Source organism: Prionailurus viverrinus, chromosome X (assembly GCF_022837055.1).
Source record: "Prionailurus viverrinus isolate Anna chromosome X, UM_Priviv_1.0, whole genome shotgun sequence".
In the NCBI taxonomy this organism is placed as follows: Eukaryota; Metazoa; Chordata; class Mammalia; order Carnivora; family Felidae; genus Prionailurus; species Prionailurus viverrinus.
This window is the reverse complement of record NC_062579.1, coordinates 39,780,037-39,792,445: the sequence shown is the minus strand read 5'-3', so window position 1 is coordinate 39,792,445 and position 12,409 is coordinate 39,780,037. Positions and strand designations below refer to the sequence as shown.

Genomic DNA, 12,409 nt, shown 5'->3' with positions numbered 1-12,409 from the left:
AGCACCTTCCCTCATCCTTCTCTCCTAAAGCAGGTCATAAGACTCTCATGTGAGAGGTGCCCTCCTGTACCCAGAGGAAAAGAGCATCCTTATATCTAAAGACAAAGGATGCTGAGAAGAATCTGAAAGAACAGGCCTTGTTAAGTTTCCCTCAGTTTACTACACTTAACTTTATACTTCTTGCCTATCATATTCCTCTACAACAGTCTACTTCTTATCAAACTTAGCATAAAAATACTCAAGTATGTTAGGTCAGGCCTCATTAAGGCTCCCATGCCACATAAAACATACATCAAACAGATGTGTATGCTTTTCTCCTGTTAATCTGTCTTTGTCCATTTAATTTTCAGACCTAGCTAGGGACCCTAAGAGGGTCAAGGAAAACTTTTTTGTCCCTTATAGCTCCATCCAAAAACTTTTTGAGCAAAATGTTCTAGCAGGAATGGAATTTTGGCTCCCATTTCCTGACTAAACCATTTGTCATGATAAGCCATTCCTAGCTCTCTTGTCTTTTATGTTTCTCCCACATTCCCTGCCCCCTCACCATGCTTACTCATATTCCCATTCCTCCTCTCACCTTACTATCCCCTCTAGGGGCCCCGCCTACATAATTTGGTCCCTCTATTCTGGCAGGTGGTTCATGAAGTTCTGACCATTCCTTTCGACTCACCAGACAAAACTGCAGACATTAAAATGATGAGGAAAAAGGTGTGCAGAGGAAAAACTGTTCTGAGGGAAAACTTTACAAGGAGTACAGAGTTATTTTAAAAATAAAAGCAGGGGCACCTGGGTGGCTCAGTTGGTTAAGCATCTGACTTCGGCTCAGGTCATGATCTCATGGTTCGTGGGTTTGAGCCCCGCATCAGGCTCTGTGCTGACAGCTCAGAGCCTGGAGCCTGCTTCAGATTCTGTGTCTCCTTCTCTCTCTGCTCCTCCCCCACTTGTGCTCTGTCTCTCTGTATCAAAAATAAATAAATCTATTTTTTTTAAAAAAAAAAGAGGCAAGACATTAGTCACAGAATCTGAAAAAAAGCAAATTTTAAATCCCCCTCCAAAATTATAAAATGATAAACAAAGGCACCGGATAATGATTTCTGGAGCCTGCTTCAGATTCTGTGCTTCCCTCACTCTCTACCCCTCCCCCACTCACACTCTCCCTCCCTCTTTCTCAAAAAATAAACATTAAAAATAAAAGCCAACATAGAAATAAACCAAATCTCTCATCATCTTTCTCTCCCCACCCCACCCATACAGCTCAAAGCTGTCCAAAGGTTTTCAAAACCCTCATAAAGAACAACTTCAGAGAAGACATGGTTCAGTGAAAAGGTCTGTAACCACAGGAACTGGAAGTAGCTAGAATCAGCTGATAGGAATCCTAAAGCCATTAGGATCAAATATGCAGACACGGGATCTTCACACATTAAAGATTTAGAGAATCTGAAATGAAACTTTTTTCACTATGAAAAAAAACCACTGCATCTCCTACTGATCATATTGCAAGTCCAACCAAATAGATTAACCTTTAATGGCTTTCGTACTCTTCCTAAATTCCTCCTCTTTTAATTTCTCTGCTCTTAACCCCTCCATTCACCTTGCCGAAGCTCCTTATAGAGAAATATTTGTGTTTCAATGGAAAACTCTGTATCAGGGTTATCAGATTCTAGCCCTAGTCATTGTCTTTGAGCTATTTTGCAATTCTTTGTAAGCTGTAGGTAACTGATATATATGGAAATTCTGTCCTGTTTGGCAGTAATTGAAATTAGCTTCATCCCCTCTGTGGCAAAATGATTTTTGTGGACCTTTGCAACTTGTCTCAATGTTGCTTTACTTCATATAAATCTGTGCAGTTTTGACCTTTCCTTTGAACCAATTATAAAATCTGCCTGGTTCTCTCATATCACAGAAGTGACAAAGACTCTCCTTGACCAAACTTGGTCAAGCTTCCCTGAGCCCTCTTCTCAGCTAGGCCTTGACATCCTTGGGGGACCTGCATAGCCCAGTTGTAGCAAAAATTCTAAATCATTTTAGCGAGAATCTCCCCAGCCTTGATATCCCATCCTCCTGGCCTTCTTTCAGTAAGAATCCTATTAGCTCAATTTAGTAAGATCTCCCTACCTTTGATGTCTCCTCTCAGTAATTCTCCATCCACTGATCCCCTCATTCTGCTCCTAGGATATAAATCCCCAGCTTCCTTTGTTGTATTTAGAATTGAGCTCACTTCTACATTGAGGTCTCTTTTTCCCTAATATAATAGTTCCTGAATAAAGTCTGTTTTTACTGCTTTAACTACTGTAAGGTTCTGGTTCTCTTTAATAGGAATTAAATTATTTCCTTAACATGTGTTGACTTTTATATCTGTATGAGAGTAATGATTTTACCTTTCTCTGAAAATTATATTTCAACAGTCTTCTGCTCTCACCAAAGCATATGAAAGAGAGATTTTGCCACCCCAAAATATGCCTCCCTGGAATAAGGATTATTTTAACTTAAAGGCAATCAAAACCCAGCAGATTCAGGAAAAGCTCTTTACCTCTTCTTCAACTGCCTAAATTTACATTGGATAGTGGGCCTGTACTAGGAAGAGAGCTATTACCAGAGATTCCTTTGAAACTTATCTACATAACAAGACAACCTTTGTTCTCCAACAATCTTCTCTCACCTTCCTGTGAATGGCCTTTTTCTCCTTTGCATCCCCAGACATCTACTTCTTTCCTTAACTCAAAATGTTACATAAGCCTAATGACCTGGCTGCCCTTTGGGTCTCATATTTTTACGGGGTTCCTATACTTACGAAATCTGGTTTTTTTTCCTGTTAATCTGTCTTATGTCAACTTAATTATTAGTCAGGAAAGAAACCTAGAAAGGAATAAGGAGAAATTTTTCCTCCCCTACACTTATCTGTCACTCTTTCAAAAGAAAATTGATTGCACCTATATCTCTTCCAGAAAATCTTTATAATGTGTTCTTTCAGTGTCAAACCACTTCATATATGATGAATGTGTGATGTGTTGCCTTGTTCTTAGGAGGATTCACTATCCCAAATTAGACTGAGTTCCCAAGAATTCAGAGTCATGTGTTCCTTTGAAATTCCCAAAGACCTTGCACAAGACTAGTGGACGTAAGGTTTGCAGTGATGTCCTCCTGAGGTGTCAGTCTGACAGCCACCTCGACCAAAGTGGAAGGCAAGAATCATGCAAGCAAAACAATGGATCTCAGAAATATCCATTAACACAGCCCATCCTCCAAAGCTGAACAATTTCATTGCCCTGGGCCTTCATTCAGATTTGGAGTTCCTCCCCCCACACACCACCTTCTAACAAGCTTGTATGTCTAGTTCCTTCCTATAGCACATTTGAAGCAATGACCTGCAAATGGGATGTTAGAAACAGGCATGATGACAGAAGGGTCAGGAACAGCTGCAGTGTCACTGAGGGAAGAGATTTGAAAAGGGGTGAATCAAATCAAATGAACCACGATATTGCTGGCCAGTTTTTTTTTTTAAAGAGAGATGTCTACAGAAAAAAGTTTGGAACTGTGTATAACATTCTCTGCTAAATGTAGGGCAAGGTATAATATATTGTTGGTACATGTAGTTTACATATGTGAAGTATTGTATATATTGCCTCTCCTCCATTTTTAAGGATGCTAGATAGATTTGGTATTACTGAAAAACAAAGAATACAACCAAATTATTGTTTGGTTAATATTTTCATATCAGGGCACTTGGGTGGCTCAGTTGGTTAAGTGTCCGACTTTGGCTCAGGTCATGATCTCGCAGTTCGTGGGTTCAGGCCCCACATTGGGCTCCATGCTGACAGCTTGGAACCTGGAACCTGCTTTGGATTCTGTGTCTCCCTCTCTTTCTGCCCCTCCCCTGCTTGTGCTCTGTCCCTCTCTCACACTCTCAAAAATAAACATTAAAATAATTAAATATTATCATGATATCAGTATCTGCCAATTTACCTGCATTCCATTCTAATGATGGAAGAAACACTGGTCTTCAGAAAAAAAACAGGTGCTGAAGACCTATCTTGCATGCAGGCCCTATTGCTAGACTTCAACCACTTGTGATTTGTCTAACCCCAATATGAATATGGGGTTCAAATTGTGGTAGAGCCCCTCCCTAAGGAATGTGGTGAAGGCCTTTCCATAACAAAGGAAGGCAACGTTCAACGTGGCCCAATCAACTCCCATACATATATGCATAGCTCTGACTTGACTCTAACTTTGACTGTGTCCAATCAGACTATATGTGTCACCATATATAGGAGACAAAGAAGTAGAAATTGCATAAAAGGCTATACCTTGCTGCACTCAGGGCTTAGCCTTTTTGGGCTAAGCCTTAACCCACTGAGCCCATGCCAGCACAAATGAAGACGCTTCCTGGACAAAGAAAGCCTGGATGTCCCATCTCTCTGTGTGAGAATCCTCCTATAATATGACAGTAGACCTTTTCTTCCTCTGAGCAGGCCTTGTAGCAAGCTCAACTTTGGACATCCGTAACTGGTCTAAGCTCCTCCCATAAAAGCAAACTTGCTCAAAAATCAGGGGTTTATCATAAGCCTGTTGTAAGCAGAAGGAGTTAGAGGTTTCCAGAAAAAGATAATATACAGCTTTTGTGACGCAAGAGAAGTCATTTTGCATGATCTATACCCTACTTGTCCAAGTACACTTCTTGCAGAACTTCCTAGGAAGTATCAGAATTACAAAGAAATGCAAAACCTCAGTAGTTAAGAATTTTAAGGGAACAAAGAGAATGTAAAAACTTACAAGTCTCTAGCCTAACCATATCAGAAACTAAATCAGTGATAAAAACTCCTAGTGCTGTTTCAAAAGTAAGCAAGACCCTGTATTCCTTACCTGAAATAAGGAGCCCAAGACACCATCCAGTTTATACTGGCTCTCGGAGCATGTAAATGTGGGCATAAAGTTGCACAGGCATAAGTAGAAAACATGCCTACACCTGCATCCTATGTTATGTTAATGAGGCTTATGCTACTCCTAGGGCAAAGACTTTAAATATTATAATGAAGCAAAGGTAACTGTTCAACAGGGGTAAAGGGCTTGCTCATTGTGATTTCATGAATCCTGAAAGTCTCATTCAAATATGATAATCTTCCTCCTCAGAAGAAAAGAAATAGTGGCTATCTCAAAACTATCATGTGTACAATTGTTGCAGGATAGTTGAGCATAATGGTTAAGAAAGAATTCTTGAGATGTTTTGACATGCAACTTAGTAAGTTTATTTAAGTAGGATGGGAACAGAACCAATACGCAGAAAGAGCTACACTTTTGTTGTATGAAGCTTGTGGTTATATGCTTCATGCTCAAGGGGGAGAGAACATGCAGGGAGTATTAGATCATAAAGGTTTTCTTCGAACTTCTACTCATAAAACTACTTTCACAAGATTTCTCTGGTGCTTATCATTCAGTTTGATGTTAACTATTGGTGAGATTTACAGGCAGTCATGAGATCCTTTAGGAATGCAGCAACCAGCATGTATTTGATCCTTATCGGAACTATGCAGACTATAGGTCAGCCTTCCAGGCTAAAAGTGAACATTTTTCTGCTTCTATCCCTCATCACAATGATAGGCATTGATGTTGCCAAGATGGCTGGTTAATGTTTCCAGAGACCATCTCCAGACATTTTTTGTTTTCTCTGTGAAATTATTCACAATAGTAACGATACAGTGGTTCAAATTTTACAAAAATATTGGTAAGGAAATTTCACTCCAGAAAGATGGCCAAATCGGGTGCCTGGGTGGCTCAGTCGGTTAAGCCTCTGACTTCGGCTCAGGTCATGATCTCACAGTTGGTGGGTTCGAGCCCTGTGTCAGGCTCTATGCTGAGAGCTCAGAGCCTGGAGCCTGTCTTTGGATTCTGTGTCTCCCTCTTTCTCCCTCCCCTGCTCATGCTCTCTCTCTTTCTTTCAAAAATAAATAAAACATTAAAAAATTTAAATAAAAGAAAGATGGCCAAATCTTGCCCTGTCATTATCATAACCAAGGAAAACCTATGAAGAAAAGCAAAACTCAGAACACTTGCCTCAAAAACCATTTGAACATTTGCAAATGGGTTTTACTCAATTGTTCTGTAGGGGAGGAAAAATAATTTTCCCTCTGCTCTTCTAGATTCTTGACTGAGACCTCCCTGTAATAAAAGAAAGACTAATAAGAGAAAAACAAACAGAAGTTTAATAATATGTATGCCTCACATATACATGGGAGATACGCAGAAAAACAGTAAAATTTCCCAAAATGGTCCAACCCACCAGCTTAAATTCCATCTTCAGCTAATGACAAAAGAAAGGTGTTGGGAGGTAGCCGTTATGGAAGGTTACCAGGAAAAATACAGTAAGGATGTTATGCAGATTTAAGTCAGGCATAGTCTCTAATGATGAGTTTCTTAAATTGTAGTCATCATTTTCTTCCTGGTACAAAGAGGGAGACACCCTTACAAATGGAGATTTCCTTTACAAATCTAAATTTCCCTTACAAAAAAGTAACTTCAACTCTGTTTTCAGAGATTCCTCTGTGTCTTCTTTTTATTAAAAAAATCAACTCAAAATAATCTTCATGCCAAAGAGGCATATTTTAGGGTGGCATATTCTGCTACCCTTCAGCCCAAAAACAAAATTTTGAAAAACACTGAAGGGGATTAGAATATGCCACCCCAAAATCTGCCACTTTGGCATAAAAATTATTTTGAGCTGAAGGCAACTGAGAATTAACAGATGTAGAAAGAATTTCTCACAGAGCTTCCATTATCTGACTCAAAGCAGCAACTTCTGGGAAATGAAGCTGCCATAAATTCCCTCTTCAGATTTCCTCCCAGGAGAGAAACCAAAAATAAACCTAGCATAAATTCCCTTTCCTAAGAAGTTTCATGGCCATGAAGAAGAGGGAAAGACCACTTGCATCTGCATAAACAAACATCACAAACTTTCTTATATCCCATTTATTCTCCTAACACCCATTTGTCATTCCTAAAGAAACCTATTTGTTCTTCTTATAAGAGCCTTTTTCCCTCTCCCTTTCCCTACTAAGTTAGGTATGTAAGCCTCCCAATTCTAACCACCCTTCTGAGTTACTTATCACTAAGCACTTCTGCATGTATATACACTGCACATGTAAAAAAAAAAAAAAAACCACTGGTTCTTCTCTTGCTAATCTGTCTTTTGTTAGCTTAATTCACAAGCCCCATTCAATGAATATATAAGGGTAGAGGAAAAGTTTTCCATCCTACAACACTTTAGTAATGGTTTGTTAGTTTTATGCTTGGATGGAAGTCTTCCCCTGATAAAAAGCTAATACTATGTTGCCAAAACAAACAAACAGACAAATACTAATAATAGATAGATTTTGGTTTTCCCGCCTGGATAATATATTCATTACTCGCCAGTGCTAAAGAATCTCACCTTAGGGGCACCTGGGTAGCTCAGTCGGTTGAGCAGCTGACTTCGGCTCAGGTCATGATCTCGCCGCTTGTGAGTTCAAGCCCCGTGTCGGGCTCTGTGCTGACAGCTTGGAGCCTGGAGCCTGTTCCAGATTCTGTGTCTCCCTCTCTCTGCTCCTAACCCACTTGCATTCTGTCTCTGTCTCTCTCAAAAATAAATAAACATTAAAAAATTTAAAAAAAAAGAATCTCACTTTATAGGTGAAATACTTAAGAAACTGTGTAAGGTACTTCATTAAAGTAAAAACTTCCTTGTCCATACTGACCTGTAAAACTATGTCAGAATTGAATGAAGGAATGATCTTTTAAAAATCAAAATCATCAAAATTTCTACAAAAGATTAATGTGCCCTGACTTGAAATCTAACCATTAGCTGTAATGATAATGCAATCTTCATCTCAAAATCCTCAGAGGTCCTCATATGAAATGATTCCAGGAGGACCCATAAGCTTATCAAATATTGTCAAAAATGACATCATATGCTCACCAGGTGCAAAGAGAATACCCCAGATACACCTTTACATGATTTGTTTTGGGGAGACTGGGGTTACTGAGACAGACACCAGTGAAACTCCGCCTTAGAACTACATTGGAAAGGACCCTTTCAGGTCCTTTGAACTGTAAGTACTGCATTTAAACTCCCGGGTATGCACTCATAAGTACATGAAAGGCAGTATCAGCAATACCATAAACAATACATTTGTGCCTCTTCAGTGTGCAGCCCTGAGATGTTCTTGGTATAATCAGATGGATTTCCTATGTTTGCCACATTAAAATATGCCCCACACTTTGGGTATAGTCATTCAGTCTTTCCAAGCATTCAAAACTGAACTTCCCTGTGCTCTCATTTTATTAATATTTTGATATATTCCCTTACCAGGAAGTATCCAAGACACTTTCACTGATTGGTGCAAGGATTTATACTCTGGCTAGGAGTTCCTGAACTAGATCATGTTATCCATAATTTATACCAGACTCTGGCTCAAACAGCAAAAGAAATAGCTCAAGCATTAGAAGTATAATAGATGAGTATAAATTTACCAGACAGAAGTTTTATTTGCTCGCCAGCCTAAGTGGAGTCTGGGCAATAGGTAACACATCTTATTGTACCAAATAAATACCTTAGGAGAAGCGGAACAATCAGTTAACTAAAAACCCACTTGTGTAGCTAATATTGACCTAATTAATCCTTGTAATTGCTCTCCTGGTTGGGTTTAGGCAAACTAAGAAATTGGACATGCAGTGGATCCCAACTTTACTTACTATTGTCCTTAGGCTTTTTGCTCTCCTTCACCATCTAACAGCCAGGTTCTTAAATGCTGCTGCATAGTCATGATCCCAAAGCAATGGTTAACTCATAATCAGCATCAGAAGGAACCTGGCTGGGTGCTGAGTGACTGAGAGGGGTAGTTGAAGAAGACAGTGACAGATATAGCACAAACACAGCCTATCACACATTGCCCAGAGTTAAATTCCCAAGGTCATCTGGGAATCCATAAACATCTAAACTCATTTTCCTTAAGGAGCCAGGCTGCTGCCCAAGGGCCAATTGACCATTTGCTGGTTGCCAGCTCACCCAACAAAAGGAAAGCAATGTTCACCATTTCCAAATATGGCTGTGGTTTTCCTTCTTTCCTCTCTCATCTTTCTTGTAGATAAACCCAAAGTTAGATAAAATCAATCTATTATTAGTGTTTTGCATCCAAGCAAATCAGTGTGATAATGATTAACAATATGTCTCTGGGTTATTATTTTGTTGCCAGATGGATGGGGGAGATCCCTGGGCCCTGAGGCCTTCATCCAGCTCATCCCTGGGATATCATCAAAGGCTCTTGGTCTTGTAAGAAAGAATGCAAGGAAAGACCAGACACAATGGTTGAGTGGTGCAAGTGGGAAAGTCTATTAAAATGAATTAAGGAAAGAGGAGCTAAGATGGCAGAGCAGTAGGGGGACTTCCTATGCTTGTCCCTCATCCCTTGAACACAGATAAATATCAAATCATTATGAACACCCAAGAAATCAATAGGAATGCTGAGAGAACAAACTGCAAAACTAGAGGGAGAAAATAAGCCACATTGTGGAAGGTAAGAGGTGCTGAGGCATGCTCCGGGGAGAAAAGAACTGTGGGTGCTGCAGAGGGAAGGGAGCTTTGATCTCAGTGAAAGGAGAGAGAGAGAGAGAAACAGAGAGAAAACAGTGCACAGGGGATTGCACAAGAGAACATTTCCCCAAACCACTGACTGGGAAAACTAAAGAGGCTGATTATCATTTTTATAAGCAACAGAGCTCAAAGTGTGAAGATTTAGAAGTCTGCACCACTGCTGGGTGGAGCCTGGGGGGCACAGTGGTGCTCCGGTAGGAAAGGAGGATGGAGTCCCAGGAGCAGAAAGCATGATTTGAGGATCCCCTGGGTCACACTGGGAGAGACAGTTCTCCTTCTTGGAGTGCATTTGGGAAAGGTGACAAAGCCTCTTGGTGTGGGGGTGTAGCAGGGAAGAGCAGGTAGGCACCAATGTGATGCCTCATTCGTTAGCATAGGAACAGAGACACCCACTGAGAGCAGCAAACCTTGGTGCCAGCTTTTCGATGGTCCTTACCATAAACTCAAGGACCCTGCACAATCGTGCAACTGCTTTTCTGGGGCAAACCAGCAGCATGATGAGACCCTCACCCAGAGGACCAGCATGGGTCTGTGCTGCACCAGGTCCCTAAAATTTGTAGTTTTGAAACCCAACCATGAACCTGAGATAACACACAGGAGTACTGTGCCACCTGGCAGGCACCAGACACAGAAAGGATGAAGGCAGGGATCTGATGGAAGCTGTAGACACAACAGGGGAGATTGTTTGCTCTGCTCTGAGGGCTTCCTGAATAGCAGCAGGCACGAACTCCACACTCTGGGGACAAGAGAGTGCGGTGAGGCCATTCCCATGCCTGCCCCCTCTGCCTCCCCCATCAGCACTGACAGACATCAGTGAGCAACACATCACCCCCAGTGGAGGCTGGAGCCACTTACACCAAGTTCCAACCCCCTGTGCCTTTCATGTGCATCTTTACTAGGGCAAGTCCACATGAGAAGCAGTGCAGCAGGATCCTTGCCCACAAGACCAGCACCAAACCCGTACATGCACCAAGTCCGCTGACCATAGAGCGCTGCAGAGCTTCAGCTCTAGTGGAAATAAGATCAGGCTTCGTTTAACAAGCAGACCAAAGCACACCTAGTTAAAATACCACACACAGGACAAGGTCCAAACACTTCCCACTGCAGGCAAGGAGAAACTCTGCAGAGCACTGACCAACCAAAACAAAAGTGCACACTCTGAAGCACTTCCTGAAGCAACAGGCCCTGGACAGTGTAGGAACTCTTCTTACTCTCAGGAGCAGCCATTACTCTCAGGAGCAGGAAATGGAACAGGCTTTCCTAACGCACACAAGCACGCGCGCGCACACACACACACACACAGACATACATACACACAAAACAGTGACCTAGACAAAATGACAAGATGGAAGAATTCAACCCAGTAGAACAAGACCTCAGAGCCAGAGATCTAATCAAAACAGATATAAGTGATGTGCCTGAACCACGATTTCAATTTTTTTAATGTTTTTATTTATATTTGAGAGAGAGAGAGGGAGACACAGAATCTGAAGCAGGCTCCAGGCTCTGAGATGTCAGCACAGAGCCGGACGAGGGGCTGGATCCCATGAACCATCAGATCATGGCCTGAGCCAACGTCAGATGATTAACCAACTGAGCCACCCAGGCGCCCCGTCTGAACTACAATTTAAAACAACAATCATTTGGGGCACCTGGGTGATTCAGTTGGTTAACCATCTGACTTCGGCTCAGGTCATGATCTCACTCTTCATGGGTTCGGGGTCCCCATCGAACTCTGTTCTGACAGCTCAGAGCCTGGAGCCTGTTTCAGATTCTGTGTCTCCCTCCCCATCCCTGGTTCTCACTGTCTCTCTCTCTCAAAAATAAATAAACATTTAAAAAATTTAAATAAAAAAATAAAACAATAATCATAAGGATACGAGCTGGGCTTAAAGGCATAGAGAATCCCTTTCTGCAGCGATAAAAGAGTATTTATTACTTGGTGATGGGATATCTTAGGCACACGGTTTCATGCCTCTTCTCCAATATTTGGTCAAGATCTCTGGCTTTCTGTGTGTTGGGCCTGTGTGGTTTGATCCAGTTTGTTGTAGCTTTGTTTTTGCAGCTGCCAGGACAGGCCTCTAACTTTCCCTACAGCTTACCATGACTCTCCCTTTGTCAGCCTCCAAGCATCCTGTTAAAACCTAACCAACTGCTTACTCGAGCACTTGGACACATTACCTAACCTCTATCAGCCTCAGTTTCCTTATCTTGAAAAATGGGAACATACAACACACACCTAGAGAAAACTGAGTGAGATCACCAAAGTTCCAGTGCCCAGCACTGCATCCTGCACAGGTGCAGAAAAGCTGCCTTCCCAGGTGAAGTTGATGATGAAGGTGTTCAATCAGGCACTCAAGAAGTGTTACAAGTAGAAAGGAACTTACGTGAAATGCTTAGTGGAATCCTAATCAATCAATTAACCATTGTGTGTGTTAAGCTCCTGTGCTGGGGAAGATACGAAAGGACAGACAAGATCCCTTCCTTTAAAGAAACAATATGAGTTGTGGAGATATAATACACATGAAACAATACTTCAAGAATATGGCCATGGTGGAACTTAACAATATGAATAAACTGCGGAAGGGCAAAGGAGGGTGACAATACTTAATGCAAGAAGGCATGAAGGTGGGGAAGAGCAGAGTCAGACTGACCAGATAATCCTTCTGGTGCCCAACAGAGTTACTCAAGATGATGTGTTACAGGTCAGTACCCTAGGTTGAAACGTTGAGTGACATAAGCACTTTGTGCCTCAGTTTCCTCACCTATAAAATAAGAATTACAGTACCC

General features: G+C 41.4%; 1 long non-coding RNA gene across 7 annotated transcripts in view; it reads right to left on the bottom strand.

Moving 5' to 3' along the window:
* Positions 1 to 12,409, bottom strand: part of LOC125157747 (uncharacterized) — a 172,220-nt gene that overhangs the window by 132,169 nt on the left and 27,642 nt on the right. Inside the window, exon 1 of one of the 7 annotated variants that reach the window (XR_007149049.1) lies at positions 4,861 to 4,970. The exons of 3 other annotated variants lie outside the window; for them this stretch is intronic. This is a non-coding gene — a long non-coding RNA (uncharacterized LOC125157747). Of the gene's footprint in view, positions 1 to 4,860; positions 4,971 to 12,409 lie in introns of those variants that run through there. 3 more of the 7 variants (XR_007149053.1, XR_007149051.1, XR_007149052.1) reach the window with 3 other exon arrangements.